Raw genomic sequence first — 16,700 nt, 5'->3', positions numbered from 1 at the left:
CCCTCCACACAGATAATTTACTTCAGTTTCATCCTCCACTTTCATCTTTTATTCTTCTCCCTCCTCAGCTTAACTTCTTTTTCTGTTCCTTCTGAAATGGACGCATGCAAAAATAAACATATAAATATTTTAATATGGTATTAACATGATGATTTAGCGATCATGTTGGAGTCACTTTGTGATCTCTGTTTTATGTTAACTCTGTATATGTGGTTTGGATTGTGAAGTTTTCATGTGCAACAGGAACAGTCTTTTAGTTGATATTTGTACTGCATCATTTTATGGGCATCCTGTATATCAAATTGCAAGTAATTTAGGAGTGTAGATATTATATGCAGATCTTTGATTATTTCATCTTGGAAAGCTGGCAATACATCCCTCTTAAGTGGGCTCATTATGCTATAATAAAAGGGGCTATATTATGAGGTCAAGGATTAAATGAAGTAGGGATACTGGGATAATTTTTGTGGCAAAATCTTTGATAGCAGAAGCATGTGATCACAATGTTTGTTTATCAACCAGGAGGACAAAAATATGCTTCAAAATAAGAAATGCTACCAGCTGTAGCTACAATATTTGGAAAGTAACTGTTGGTGTAGATAGAATATTAATTTGCTTCTTTTCACAAACTTGCTTCTTGGTGAAAACCTTCCTTTCAGGGGGTTTCAGCTGAATTTCAAAAGCTTTTTCAGATGTGATAGCAGTAGGAGATATTTAATGTTATTTTTTTAATGTCTGAATTTCTGCTGATTTAAAATAAGTAAATGATAAAACTAGCATGTTAAACCCTTCAAACCTGATCAAACTATGGCTCCAGTTCTCCTACCTGTTGCTTCATGTGCCTCAGATGGGTGGTCTGATTGACCTAAGCAGGATGCTGGTTATTAATAAAACATTATTTCTTAAACATATAATACTTCTTAAACAAATGATAAAATATATTTCTTAAAAATCTTTTCCCAGTCAGATGTAAATTTGTAACTTGAATAATCTTATATGGATGATGTCTGTCATGATATTGAGCCAATTTACATAAACCTCTTGCTTTTGAATCCGGAGAGATGTATTCCTTCTTACACATTACTCTCACAGTAAAGCCATGAACATTCCTTGTGTCTTCAGATAAAATCTTTCACCTGTGATTGACTTAACATTTAATTCAGTGATACGCTCCTACATCAAGATAAACAGAATGAGATACAGGGAATCAATCAGAAACAGAAAAGTGTACCACAGTAGTAATTTGGGAGCAAACTCCTTTTTCCTCTAAATACAGCGACATCAGTGTTATTAAGCTAGCAGTGAGTTTAATCCTTTTCATTTAATTTGATTAATGTCTTGTGTATAAAATCTGAAAAATGGTAAGTGGTATTCGTACTTGTCGTTATTTATTTTTTCACATAAAACAAGCTCAGTCTTGAAGATCTGTTTAATAAATTCAAATCTGTTGTTGAAATTGCTTGTAAAAATGAAGTAGGGAAAGAATTTAGTGGTGTTTAATCTGGAAAAAAACCATTTATGAACGCTTTCACTCTAGAAACAGATGCCATGAACACTACCCCACAAGAGGTACAAATCTGTTGAAGTAAAACAAGCATCTGCAAACCCCCCCACATTTAGAGTCTTCCACTTCTTTCAGAAAAACAATGTATGCTTCAGATTTTCCTTCCAGTTATAGTTTGTCTTGTTTAGGTGACTTCTTTAGATATTTTGCAGATGTATAAGCTGCTTTGGGAAACTGCCAGTGCGATTCAGCTGAAAACTGGTCAACACTCAGGTAGTTGAAACTCAGGTCTACACTGTTTGTGTCATACATTCCCTGGGCTCTCCTTGTTTCTGTTTGCTTTTATTTTTTTTTAATTTTTATTCCGGCAGCCCCGCTGGGGATGAGGAGCAGGCTGGAAGAGCGTCCATAGCAGACTTGGTGGAGTTGAGGCTCAACAGGAAACTTTCTATTGCTCCAGAAGTTAAAAGCAAGTCTCGAGAACGGGGGATCTGGGTGCAGAGTGCATGTGAACGCTTACTCACTGCAACACTCTCAAATACTGCTCCTGCTGTTCCCCTCCAGAGAAGTCATTGCAGTTAGTTAGAGGGAACCGATTTACTTATTTGTATCAGGAGGTAGAGTTGGATCAACACAGTAAAGTATAATTTATTGAAGGTTAAAATATCTGTCAATTGTTTGTGTGGGGTTTTTTACAGTACTTCTGTGACATCGAGCAGCATGGCCTTATTTCCATGTCAGACCAACTGAGAGAGAGAGCGATGCATGCTTAGGGACACGTAGGCAGTTTGTGAATACCAGTCCCAGATTTTGAAACTCAGTTCAGTATTTTAAATCATATATTAAATCATCTTCCTCTCTTCCCCACTGATACATTTCTGAAATATATTTTATCAGTCAAGGATCACTTGCCGACTTAACAATAGAGAGCATATCAGGTGAAACATTTTAACTACGGGTATTTAATTTCACATCAGTAAGTGGCGTTACAGGAAAGAATCTGCTTCCGAAAGATAAAGCTTGCTTATATCTACTAATAATTTAGCAGATGGCTGACATCACTTTTGCTTGCTTATTTAAATAATTATGTAGCCAAGTAATCACTGTATAAACCAAAGAAAGAACTAAACTGAAAGAAGATCTGAGGGATCCATGTATACTTACTGCAATGAATCATCATTATGTGCTCTGTATAAAACCCCATCTGCTGTTAGGTTGCTAGTGCCAGCAAGTTTTATTCCAAATATTACTTTTATAAAATACCTAACCCACTAGCTTTGGTATTGGTTCAAAGAATTATGGTATAGATGTGTATATTATGCACGTTATGCAACTCAGAATTTATTTATCGGGGCAGTAATATTATATTTGAATTCATCTTAACACAGAGCAGGCAGAACAATAATGTAAGTATCTATCTTCTGGTTCACAGGGCTGAACTGAGAGTACAAGTGATACATTGCAGTTTACCAGGCGTATCATTTTCACCTCAAAATTTCTAGGTGAATAAAATAATCCCTGTAAAAATTCAATCCCTGTAAAAAAAATTAACTTTAATCATCCAGGAAATATCTACTCAGTTATATCTTTGCGGGTAAAGGGAGTGTAATAAAACATTATGATCTTAAACATAAAGGAGAGGAGACCTTAGTTGGGAAAACATCTTTAAATACTACTGAATACATAAATAACACATAACACCTTTGTAGTAAAAAGCACTCTGTTAAAAAAAATATTTTCTATGAAGTCCTCCCATTTAGTTTGAATTTTTTATTTGATATGAAAAAACATCTGATGTACAGTTACTGCCAAAGTAATCATGAGGTAGAGACAGTACTATCTCACTACATTCCTTGGGCCAGGACAGGTTGATTTAGGTGTAAAACTGCATTATTAGTTTAGCCAAATGTCAGAACTGTAGTGTGTATTGGGAATTTTTATTTAGCATTCACTGTTAAGACACTGCTGCTGACAATCCAGCTTTTTAAACAGTCTTGCTAAATATCTATCCCATACCCTCTCATCCATTCCCAAATCTTTTCTCTGAGGAAAATCCCACATTTCCAATTCAGTTTTCCAAACTTTACATTGTAGCCACGTGCATTCTTTTAGGACACAGCTCTCTTTTTGGATGAAAAAGTCAATTTTATATTTCACTTCATAGGTACCTCAGTAGTTGTTCTGAGGTTATATGCCCAATATTACCAGCAGGAAAGAGGACAGTTCTCTACGTCTGTTAGGATCCATCAACCGCACCATGTGTTACACTGTGGAAAACTGAAAGAACTGTTAAATTTATGCATGTTTAATAGAAGTTTCAGAGAATAGAATAGGGATAACTGTACAGCATTTTCACTGTCCCATGCAGCTTTGAATTTTGGAGTAATGTGCTTAGCTCCTGCCATTATTGTACATTTATGGTAGGACTGTTTGTATAGGGTTTGCAAATAAAAAAAGTATTGATAAAGACTGTGTGGTGGCCTGTGAGAATTTGTGGAGAAATGACAGTGGCCCACTGGTCCCCAAAGTTTAGAGCTACCAGTTTAGAAAATAGCTGATCCTCACTTGCTTGTGCTGAAAATGTTCCATTAAAAAACCTTCTTCAACAGGAACTGGATGGCAGTAACACACAACCATATTAAACTCTGTATCATTAGAAGCCAACAGTCCTGGAAGAAATAGTATTACACTTACCTAAATTATAGTGAATGTCTTTCCTCCTAGGTGATACACTTAGCTTACCACTAATGTGCTAAGCATTATGCTTATATTAAACATTATGCTTATACTATTTCTGCCCTCTCTATTAAAACCTAGAGCTTTGTAGTCACTAGGGAGTTTTCTATCTATGATTTTCCATATCTGTTGGCTAAATTAGAGATCCAAATGCAAAATCTAGAGCTCATAAACATTAGGTGGATTTGTGAGTGACAATCCCTGGAGGGCTTTAGGTCCATAAACTAATGAGACGTAAATATAGTGGAGTAGGGAAGGGTATTTTTATCTGTGATATACAGACTAGTTCCAAACTTGTTCAGGTCATTAATGAAAAACTATATCCATTTTGCTAACATCAGCATTACAAGATTTTGCAGGATAATTAGCATCTTTAAGAATGAATACATTATAAATTGGAACTGTAATGGAAAAGTAATTTGGCATCATCTTTTAACACTTTGTAGTCTTAACATGAGTAAAATGGGCATAGCTTTCCACTAATTATCATGTAGAGACTTACAATGGAAAGGGAATCATACATTCAATTGTAAGATGAGGTGTTAGCATTTTGTGACATATGGCATCCCCGTTACTGAAGTGAGAGGCATGTCACAAAAGCAGTAATGATTTTGCTCTATGTCGTGCCACAAGGTAGCAGTGTTGTGGTACAATCTTGATAATTTTCTGATGCAAGTTGCTGAGCGTGGGATCAGTTATGCTCCCATCAAAACCAACAGAAGTTTTGTTGTTGACTTCTGAGGACTGTTTCCAGTACAACCAGTGAAACCTCACTTCGATGATTTATGTGCAGTGTACCAATAAATATCACAATCCTACTACATAATATTTCATTGATTCATTATTGGACAAATACTGAGAGTTAAAAGGATAGAAAAAGACTTCTAATCAATAAAAAAAATTATAATTTCATTTTGCTTTTCATTGTTCTTGCATTGTTCTTGTATCTGTGAAAATGAAGATTACTAAAACAGAAAGTGGAATCTTGTGATAAAAGTGAGTAATATAGTAATTATGTTAACTTTTCATTTCATCAGTAGGAATTTGCAAATATTGTTCAGGCAAGCAGTTTTCAATATATGCTTCTTTATTAGCTAATTTTTCTACTGTTGAATGCATATGTAATCAGAGATGAAGTTTTTTATTCTGAAGATCAAATATTGTGGAAGGTCAATAGTTGTCTGGTGAAAATGAAACATCTGTTCTATATTTCAGCTATTCTGTTAACACAAGTAGTTTTAACTAAGCAGAACAGTATTTTTCTTTCGAGACGGAGTCTTGTTTGCTGGGCTTCTTCATGTTGATGGCAATTCATTTTCACTGGAGGTGAAGGGACCCACTGTTTCAGATTCTATTCATGCTCATGAATAGTATAATGTAGAGACAATTGTTCAGGATTATTCGTTTACACAGGGTCAAGTGGATGAAAAAATGTGTCAAAGGTTTATGACTGAAATAAGGATTATTGTAGTGAAAATGCTTAAGCCTGCCAATCCCTATCAGTCTTTCTATCAATATATAGAGAATAAAGCTTTATGATGTGGTCTACAGATTTTATTGGCATGAAATTAATATTGTAAACTATACGTAAGTGGCAAAGTGATGACGGATTAGAGATGATGAGGACAGATGGTCCAAGCTGTCTTCTGCATGGAAATTCTCTGCACATATGGGATACCAAAGGTGACTGAGGAAGCATTTATTGATTGCTTTCAAGGTTGCTTGTTAACACACCCTTATAAGCATATGTTTTCAGTTGGTTGTTTTTCTGCAATACCTGACACATTTGGTCTGAAACATTCAAAAGGTGAAGATGAAAGTCTATGAAGGTGAAAATGTGGGGAAAAACATCTATACAGACCATTCTCATTTGCCAAAATGGCTCATCTTTTGCTTCCAGGGACCTTAGGGAAATATTGGTTTGACTAGGTATAAAATAGTAATGAAATCTGAGAACTGTTTTGTCATGAAACTTTACCCTATCCATTATCTACAAATTCTGAATCACATATGGTGTTTTTTGCCACCCTTGTGAAAACATGCCCTTGCCTGAATCTCTGTGCATCAAAGGAAAGTCATAGGACTCTGACATGCTAAATTCAACTAGAATTCTCTCTGTACCAAACGTACACAAGGAGTCAGCAACAAAAAGGGAAATAGGTAAACAACACTCCCTCTGCTTGCTACTGTGAGACCATTTTGGCACCAATGTTGGGACCGAAATGAGGTGGACCGTTCCAGTTTTGCTTATAAGACTTTTCCTGCTACGTGAAAGGAGGGCAGCGAGGAGTGAAAGCTAACGGTATAGGTAGATAAAAGAGAAAAACAACTGGGGAAAAAAATACGTGGGCAGGAAAGGAAGAGAGGATGAAGGTAACACTTACACTTAGAACAGAACAGTAAAGGGAGGTTATAAGTGACCTAGACATTAAAAGAAATAGAAAATTATCAGCAAAGGAAAGGGCAGGGTAGGAAAAAATGTCTGCCATTTGCAATGACTGAAGCAGTTATCCTGTAGGGAAAAAGTACCACAAATGTGGCTACACATAGGCTACATCATGGTGCTGTGTTTCTAGCTGGGGTCCAGGTCCCATGATAATTGTGTCAGTTCAGAATAGCCAGTGTGTGAACATAAAACCCTACCACATGGCATACGTGGAATGGGAACAAACATGGATTCAACCAAAAGCTGTATTCTTGGCACTACATAACTACTGTGACTTGACTCTGCAGAGTTTCTATTTTTTTTAATCACAATTCTTCTTTTCTGGATGTAATGACATATATGTTTGGTGAAAGATAATTGGACCTCTATGTTCATCCCAGAAAGATTCCTTAAAGAGTAAGATGACTCACAGAGCCACCCTAATAACTTGCCAGTGCACACCAATTCAGAGACAGACAGATGGCTCAAAGAAAAAAAAAATCCAGAATTTTATCAGCAAAACTGATTTTAAGTTTGAAATTCATTATCCTAATCTCCTTTGAACAGCAGTGATCTCAGTTTGTTAGGTATTTTGGCTAGCTCAGGTAACAAGCACAAATCTTCTTTATTTTTCTAGACAGAAGGATGTCAATTTTGTAGAGTGGAAGAGGGAAATTAAAAGGCACAATTGTTTTAATAAATACTAAAGTAGAGTTAGCTTCTGTTTTTTTCTTAGTCACACAGTCTACTTTTCTCCAGCATGTGATTAAAAAATGGATTCTATCTCATTTTTATTTACAATGATTATTTTTCTTTGTGTGTATACACATATTTACAAAGAAATATATCATAAGCAAACATGCATGCACAGTGGCAATTTTTAAACAGCTAATTATAACACTGAATTTAGCATGAGTGTAGCCCAGTGCATTTAACTCACTCATGGTAGACACTTCTTCAGGAAGAGCATGTGGAGAATGCTGCTTGGTAGGGATCTTAAAAATAGTTTATTTTATAAAACTAGATTTAAAAATAATCATACAGTGGCCTTTTGATTTTAATATGCATATATAGCATTTATTGAAGACTCTCTATCAAATCTCGCTTGAAAAGTCATGAAATGTGTTGCTGCTGTTGTCCCTCCTCAGTTATGTCACTATTTCAATTATAAAGTCATCCTAGAATCCATGTCTGTCTGTAAACACTTACTGTTTACTTCGGTGCCACTCAGTTTTCTTCAGTGAGCTTCCATAAATAAAATGGAGCATCACTTGTAGCCAATCAATAGAGCATTGCCGATCACAGCAGTATCTAGCTTCAGAAAGACAGGACTGCAAAAGGTTGGTTAGCTAAAATTGGTTTGCTATTAGTTAAGAGAGTAGAACTGTTGGCTGATACAGATTATTTTACCATCTCAGACACACTGAATATGCAGATCTGATTGCTAGTTGGATAGGGGATCTCCAAGGCAATTCCTGCAGCTGAAGAAAATAGAACTGACTTGATAGATGCAAATCATTCTTGAAAGTACTGCAAACCAGGTCCCTTGATAGACTAACATGCAAAGACTTGCTAAAAGCTTTGGATTCATGTAAAATCCAAACCAGAATTCCTGACACCTACAGAAGTCGGACTCCCCTGAAGTTTGGGTTGGTTTGGCTTTAGTGATGTGTTTGAAGAACAGGTTGGATCCTGCCACAAAATATGTGTCTCTGCGTGTGTTTGTGAAGTTGCTAATAGAAATCTGCTCTTCTCTATTTACTGTGTTGTGATCACTATAAAAGGCAGAAGTATAATCAGAAAAATATTCTACTGAGCATAAAAAGATTTTGCTGGGAGAAGTGTAAAGGATGAGCAGCTCTTTTTTTTCACAGGGAAACCCTAGGATATTGGATGGTGTGGAGCAGGAAGGAATGAAATGTATTTGCCTGGGAATCTGATACGTTCTTTTCAATTTCTAGTCTCCCTTTATTTAATCTTCTGGGGAAGTCAGTTCTTTGTAAAATGGGAAACCTGCCTCTAACAGAGCTTTGATCTTTCCCTTGTGAGAAAAGTCAACTTTTGTTTCCTAATTTTGACTGTATTCATGGCTGGTAGGAGCCTGAAGTCTCTACTTATCGGAGGCAACATATTTCTATCAGCTGAGAGAAAGAGGGACCCTAGCTCTGGAAGATCCTTGAACTCTGGTCTCACCTTTTTCTCATTTTCTTTCACACTTCTCTGTTACTTAACTATTCAACACAAAGTAGCAATTCACTTTTACTGAAAAGCTGATTTAATTCCCTCTTTCATTCAGGCTGCCAATCTTTCTTCCAGCTCACTGCCTAGTACCTTTATGGCCTTAATTTGAGATTGATTGCATGTAATCTCTTCAAACCTCAAGCCTAGCCTTTTGCATTGAAGCAAGCCAGTGTTCAGCAAAACTCAATGCACCTTCCTCTTCAGTGCCATTCCTCTTCCTATTAGAAACCCAGCATTAGTAGTTACAGAAAACCCCATACATGTTGGTGGCCTGGGTATGCAGGATCATAGGCTACAAAGGAAAGGAAGAAGAGCAGGAATAATATACGATTATGCAAAGAGAAAACTCATCTGAACCTATCCAAGGCTTGTAGGCTTCCCATGGGCTGGAAAGGGCATAGAGAGAGGGAGATCCTTCTGTTTTTCTTTTGTACAGAAAACCTTAGTTGCTTAAAACCTCTTTTTCCCACTGTGAACAGAAACATCTAGTTTGTGCTATTTGAAGCATATGCCCTGCAGGACCAGAAATCTTCTGGCAGGAGCAAGTGGGGTTGCACAGTGCGACACAATTGGATAAGAAGCTTTGCTGCTTAATGTAACTAACAGTTGTACCAGTACTAAGTATGCTTAATTGACAAAATCTCAACTTGAATAATACAATTCTGTCTAAAATATCACCTTGCAATTTCTGTCAGTAGTATTACCTTTCATCTTAGTCACCAAAAATAAATAAAATACTTTTACATCCTGCATTTTAGAAACATGTGATTAATTTTGAAGAATATAGTTTTGTATCTCCAGCTCTTTGGGTTTTTTAATCAGAAGCCTTGCATTTTTAGTTTTGCCAACTGGTTGTGTGCAAATCTCAATTTTCATTTTCAAAAGTAAGTTTTTGTCCTCATATCTCTATGATATAATAATAAATAAATGCACAATAATAAATGCACAAGAATAATAAAAATGCACAAAACCAGTTTGTAGACTGTAGGAGGAAAAAAAGGAAGTCTGATTATAATAACAGTTAATGTTATGCTATACATTTCATGATTTTAATTTAAACTTGTGATGTGGGGGACATGACTAGATATTTTTTCAATGGTTGGTACTGGCAAGAAAATTCATAAGACCCTGAAATAGGTCTAAAAGTAAAAAGATACTTTTTGCAGATCTTTTAAATCTCAGCAGGCATCCTGTGCAATTTTGTGGAGTGTATCAGAAATAGAAGTGTGTTAATTAATTTCTGTCTTCCCCTAGAAATCTGTAAATCCACATATGAAATACTCACAAGTCCTCTTCAGCTACTACCTAACCCTGGAGATGCTGTAAGCACATTGTTATGTATTTTTTTACTGACAAAATTGCCCAACCAGTGAAGTTCTGGTCCTGTGCATGACTATGACTATGTAAACCTGAAACCTTGTCAGGCTTTATTAAAATACATCTTACTAGGAATATAAGAAGGTAAAAGTAGACCTTTGGGCTTCCTGCCTGCAAACTCAAATCCAGTAGGTATTTTTAAAGAACATCTAATAGACTAATCCCAAGGTACAAAATAAATGCTTTCTCATTTTAGCTAAAAGTAGTTAGATAATTCACTTGTTGTTTCTTTTACCTGCCTGAAGTGATGTGAGTTTGCCAATCCTATCTTGTACGCCAATTCTAACTTCTATAATAACAAGGTTATAGGACTCTCTTAACCTTGCTCACTGAAACCATTTTACTTTACAGAGAATAATTAAAGATTTACTGGGATACAGAAGAGAAGGGGAAAAGAGTGAACTTGCTTGCTAGCCTGTGGTAAGTGCAGTTGCGTAACGAGGGAACCTAAGTTTCATTCCTTCTTCAGTTAAGGTTTGCAGATTTTAGGTCAAGCCTTAGCTTGGGCTGGGAGAGGAATCCACAACTTTCCCATTAAGCAGGTGCCCCAAACACCCCAGACTATGCAATCTCATGGATATTTTTTGTACCTAGCTGCCAGGAAGCAGCAAGGGCAGGCTGCTCCAAAGGGAAGGGGCACGGGGAGCTGAGCATAACAAGGTAGGCAGAAGCAGTGGCCTTACCAGCAAAGGCAATGGGACCTGAGCAAGGTGAGAAGAGTCAAGGCACAGAAATCAAGGCCAGCCAAAAGACCGGATTTCTGGGGAAGTTTGTAGTGATAAGGCAGGTCTGAGGTCAAGCTGGGGAGTCAAGTTTAAGGGTTGGGTCAGGTTTTAGATCAACAGGGTACGTGCCCAGGCACGGGCATGGTTGCAGTGCACTTCCAAGGTCATTCCGGCAAGAAGCAAGCACAAAAGCCTAAGCTAAAAGCAACTGTTAGCAGAGCTGTTCATGGGGAGCCTCCACTGAAGCTTCTGTTTCTTTCAAGGTTACCGGCTGCATTGTCTCCATGTTGGGCCTGAGCTGTGCCAGCCAAACCTCCCAGTGATGCAGAAATGCTCTCAGGGCCCCAACACTAGATTTTTATGAGAAGAACAACAAAACATAGCCAGGCTACTATCTCCATATTCCGCTTATTTTAGACCTCTCTAGATCAAAAAACAGATATGTCCTTCTCCAAAGTAATATTGATAACTTACCAATGATATTGCATAGCTAGCCAATATTGGTGGCAAGAGGTTACCTTAATAGCTCTAAGAGATTATTGGTTTTGTAGATTGGAATTTAAATGGCCTAGAGCAAGGAAGTATGTGTGGATATGATTTGCTATTTAAACACTAATTTTGTTACCAGAAAACCATGACTTGAAGGCTAGTGAAGAAATAACAGGACATTGCAACAGGTCCCCCTACACCTGCCACTATAATGTGCAGTTGTAAACCAGTGAAGAAAGAGCAAGGTACACTGCCTGTTAGTAAATGTATAAGAATTATTTCAAAATGTGGGAGGCAGAACCCATTGACATCATCGTACTCCTGCCAAAGAACTTGAGATACTAATGATTTGCTGTGCCCTCTTCTCTCCTCCATTTCAGTACCCAGGCAGCATAAGAAGAGTGAGCATTAATAGCAGAAGAAAGGGGAAGAAATACTAGAACGTTGGTCTATATCTGTTTTAGCTGTATTATTACTGATAATGAGCTTTAATAATTGGATATTTGGATTGTGAATGTTAGATTGTTAAGATTTTAATAAGACTAACAATGAACTCCTGACTTTGTATAGAAGGTGTGTTTCTTCAGACCAAATAAATTGCATGCAGTATTTGGTCTGGTAAACCTGCCTTGAAGACTCTGTTAAACCTGAGTGCGGCAGTTTTTACCATGAGGGTGGCGTGGCTTGGACCTGGAATAATTAACATATATAATGAAGATAACACATTTATATTCTACTTTAATTAAGCCGGAAACAACTGTGTTCATAGAGACCATAACTTATATCTGTTATTTTTAAAGGCTTAATCTTGTGAAAGCTCAGATATGCTTGTAACTGTTGTCACTGGGTTATGATCCTTCTCCCTTCTTAGGCCTGTGTAAGAGAAGGCCAGCCTCCCATCTCCTTGAACAAAACTTATTATAGACACTTATTGCACCCCTGGACCTCTCTGGGCACTAGCCCTGCTTCTGAATTTGATATGGTACGAGAGAAAGTATGATGAACCCAATTTAAGGGAAGATCAGTGAGCGTATTCTACATAAATTTTGGAAAGTGGGTCTTTTAGAGATGATGTAGCCTCCTACATCTCTCTTCCTGGAAACCAGCACCCATTTCCATCAAGACATTTTCCTTTCCTGAGTTCATAACTTTCCAAAATAAAGAGAAATTGGATAGTCCAAGTAACCAATGCTTGCCTACTTACTGAGATATATCTATTTCCCTTTGTTGAAGATAAGAAGTGTATCATTTTCTCTCTTGTATGCAATCTGTCTCCTCAGTTCAAAGGTAGATCCCAGTAACACATTGCCTCATTATTATTTTCATGGCCACGTACCTGAAATTTGGGAGAAAAAGATCCCTACTGAGACCCTAATCAGTACAGATTACAGATCCATAAACTGATCTTTTCTCCTATGCTTTATAATACCAATCCAGTCCAAACATAATAGGTGAGAAAGCCAGAAGGGTAAGCACTATGTAACAATAAAGTCTGAACCGTGCAGTAAGCAACTACTGAACAGCTGATGACATGCTGGCAAAAGAAAGTTTTCAGGAGAAGGTGGAAGGAGAAAAATGAGGTGACCTTTACCATTTTTTCAAAAATTAACATGGCTAACACAATTAACATGTACATTAATCCCACTTTAAATGCACTACAATTACTACTAATACCTTTTATTATGGTAAATGTATTTAAAAACTCAAATTATACACCTGTGTTTATGGGTAGAATTACCATCTATGGGCTTTAATATCATGATTATACTTTTTAATTATTACTACCAGTGTAACACTATTGGACAATGAAATAATAATAGGCTTCAGGCAATGGATCTTACAGCCTTAATTAGCTGTAGTGCAGAAAAAAGAAGAGTCATAAAGTTTTGAGAGATCAAGTACTGAAATAAGTTAGTGTTAGTTAAAATAGCCCTTGTTACGTTTGGAATATAGGATCAAACACTTAGACGGATCCACAGAGTCTGGTATTTTGTCTGTGATGCAGTCTAGCTTAAAGAAGGCAGAAGAATCCCCTTAGTGAACAATTATGACATAATCTGCCTTTTGGGAAGTTTTCTTCCTTCTGTCAGTTGAACTTCTCTTGTTCCATAAAATATGAAGCTTATGTCTCTTCAGAAACAGTGTTTAACCTTACCTAATGCAACTACAGTTGTTATAATTATCTATATAAATGTCTAATCCTTTAAAAACCTAAGCCCTTGGCCTTACTGTATCTAATTAAAGATATTAAAGTATACAGATGGCATGAGAAATGAAAGCCATAGGGCAGGTCAGCAAGGCCAACTGAAAGTAGTAGTTTTGTAAATGAGGAGTATACAGATGCATAATATTGCAAGTCTGTAAAGATATGTCCTCTTTTTCTACACCATATAAAATTCCTCATCCTTACAGCTATAACTTCATCTTTGTCATTGTCTTTTCTCTTGTGCTTAACTTAGGAATATTCCCTTTTTCTGCTCTCCTTGTTCTCCTTTTTCTTCTTTCCATTCTATACGTACTGCCACAAAGAAAGCCACATTCAGTCACTCAAGCCACTTCATAAGCCTACCAAACTAAGCCTCTATTTCTTTTTTCCTAACAGCTAAAAAGAGGGCTCATACAACAGATTTTAAAGAGCTTTACAAGGTTTCAAGACCAAAGCCAATTAAAGGCTTAAAGGAAGAAGCTAACAGAAACAAGATAGTAAATTAAGATGATCCAAGTCTTTGACACAGGATCTGGAGAAAGAAGACAGAAGCCACAAGGCATTACTTTTCATCTCCTGACTCTGAAAATGGCAATGACACAAGCTTGATCTGCTCTAAACTGGTGAGTTTAATAACACTTCCATATAGCTGAAGGCGAAAGACCTGGTCCAGAGATCGTGCCTGATATCGTGTCTGCTCGTTTGTGTGTTCAAAATCCCAGTAGCATGATGGAATTGAGGAGAACATGTGATAGCTCAGGTAATAGCATCCTGTGCTTTTTGGAATAAGGGGAATTGAATTTTTAGAGTATATGTAGCATATAACTCATTACGGTTTGGAAAAAGGGAAAAAATGACCCTGAAGCTCCACAATGGGGTGGTTCTTTAAGGCTGTTATTACAACCAAGGGGATGATTTTGCAACAACACACAGAATTGATGGCATCATACCATAATGACATCCACAGAAGTACAGTGTTTCTACTGAAAACTATTACCTATAGAATGATGTCATTGAGCAATTACTTCAGTTACATGGGGGTATACAGCCCTTCAGTATGCAGAACTGTAAGCACATAATAAATGTTACAAATCCAGTGCTTCTCCTCTGTGAAACCTACTTATTCTTGCTTCTTTCTTTATAAAAAGGTTTTATCTTTCCCACCTGGGATGAACAGGAGTTAATACTTAGAATTTAAATTTGGCCCTACAAGATAATTAGTATAATCTGTTATGTACAAAGACTGCACTGGCAAGTCTTTGACTTTACTCATGCCCCATGGAATCAAATCAACAAGTTTGTCATTATGCTTACCAAATGCACAGTTAGACAAATATGGATTTCTTGTGCATTTTATTGACTCTTTTTTTTTTTTTTCAAGAGAGGCAATCCTCTGAGTCTGTTGTACTGTCCTCTAACTATTTTCCAAAATGTGATAGGGACCTGTCTAGCTAGGCACAAACTTCTCTAAGCCAATGAACAAAAATTTAAAATCACGTTTGGATATGAGATGCATCATAAAGGACTTTCCTGCAAAGAGAGATGGCTGTAATCAAGTACTCGGTAACAGCAGGGTTCTGGTTCTGCAGCTGGGACATTTTTATGCTTCTTTGTTAAGTTGAATCTGAGATGATGAACTCAGTAAAATTAAGTGTAGGCCGTGCTTGCAAACACTGGGTTTTTTTGAGATCACTCTGAAGACTTAGAGGTTTTGACCTTGCGTTATATCAGTACGTGGTATATATTGTCTGAATGCATATATAATTCTTATTCAGTATTCATTGTTGATTGCTAGATGCATACTATTCTCATGTAGAGGTTAATTGCTTTTATATAATTTACAAAATTCATGTGACCAACAAATAAAGCTGAAGCACTGAACTGAAGACAAGTAGTAGCAGAGCCATAACAGACAGAAGCATAGCGCAGTGCTTATATGGTACTGAATGCCAAATGCCCAATGCAAGCTTACATTTTCAAGCTGTTCTCTTTGACTGTGTATGGAAACTTTGTGCCTCCTCTAAACTCTTTGTTTCTTAAACATACTCTCCTTCCACCAGTTTTTGTGGGAAGAGTTTAATAAAACTATCCTTGCACTAAGGCTTGAATAATTTCTCAGTGTTACTAAACGAAGAAACAGTGGTAACAGTGACTGTATCTTAAGCTTAGAGGACCTGGAGTGGAGGCAGGAGCCTTTGTAGTCAGTCTCCTCTCAGAAGGACCCAGAGGACTGGACTTCAGCTTTAGTCTTCAATTAAAATAAGATTTGGGGAGGAAGTGATTAGAATGAAGAACTCAAATTTAAACTGAAACAGTAAGGATTTTGATATTTTAGGAGAGCATGGGCAAAACAGTCATTTGGTTCGTCTATAGACCCTCAGGAGATGGAAGGGATCTCGAGGAGCTTAAGCCACCTCTTTGTCAATGACCGAGTTGCTTTTAGGGTTTGTGTTGACAAATACGAACTTCTGCAATAAAAAAAAGATGGCTCTGGCCTTAAAACGTAAGCAGTCATAAATTTACTTCTAGTGTTGAAAGTATAAATAACAGGATCCTTTTTCCACAAAACACCTCTGGACAGATTCAAAGGATTGTTACTTCTGTCATGTTTTTAAGTTTGAAGTGTATCCCAAAGAATTAGACTGTTAAATATCCCCATAATATCCCCATAGTCTACCATGTTGAAGCATCCTGGTTATATGACTTTATGACAGCTAGTGGAAGACCAAGTAGCAACACGCATTTCCTAACAAAAGGAGTGTTGGGGAGGTGACAGCTGCCACCTATGAAGTGATGGAGGTATCTTGGGTGTCTTTGTCAAGCTACAGCCTAAGGCGAGTCTTGTTGGAGATACAAGGAACTGTTAAATGTACTGACAGGCATTTTAAGCAAGAAAGAATTGAGGAAAAAGTGAGAGAAAAAGTCAGTGGGGAATTGTATTTGTTATTATGATTTGTTCTTAACACAAAATAGAACAGGAAGACATAACTTTTTTTC

This window comes from Pelecanus crispus, chromosome 4 (genome assembly GCF_030463565.1).
Source record: "Pelecanus crispus isolate bPelCri1 chromosome 4, bPelCri1.pri, whole genome shotgun sequence".
Classification (NCBI taxonomy): Eukaryota; Metazoa; Chordata; class Aves; order Pelecaniformes; family Pelecanidae; genus Pelecanus; species Pelecanus crispus.
The sequence above is the reverse complement of the archived record's forward strand: the minus strand, read 5'-3'. Positions refer to the sequence as shown.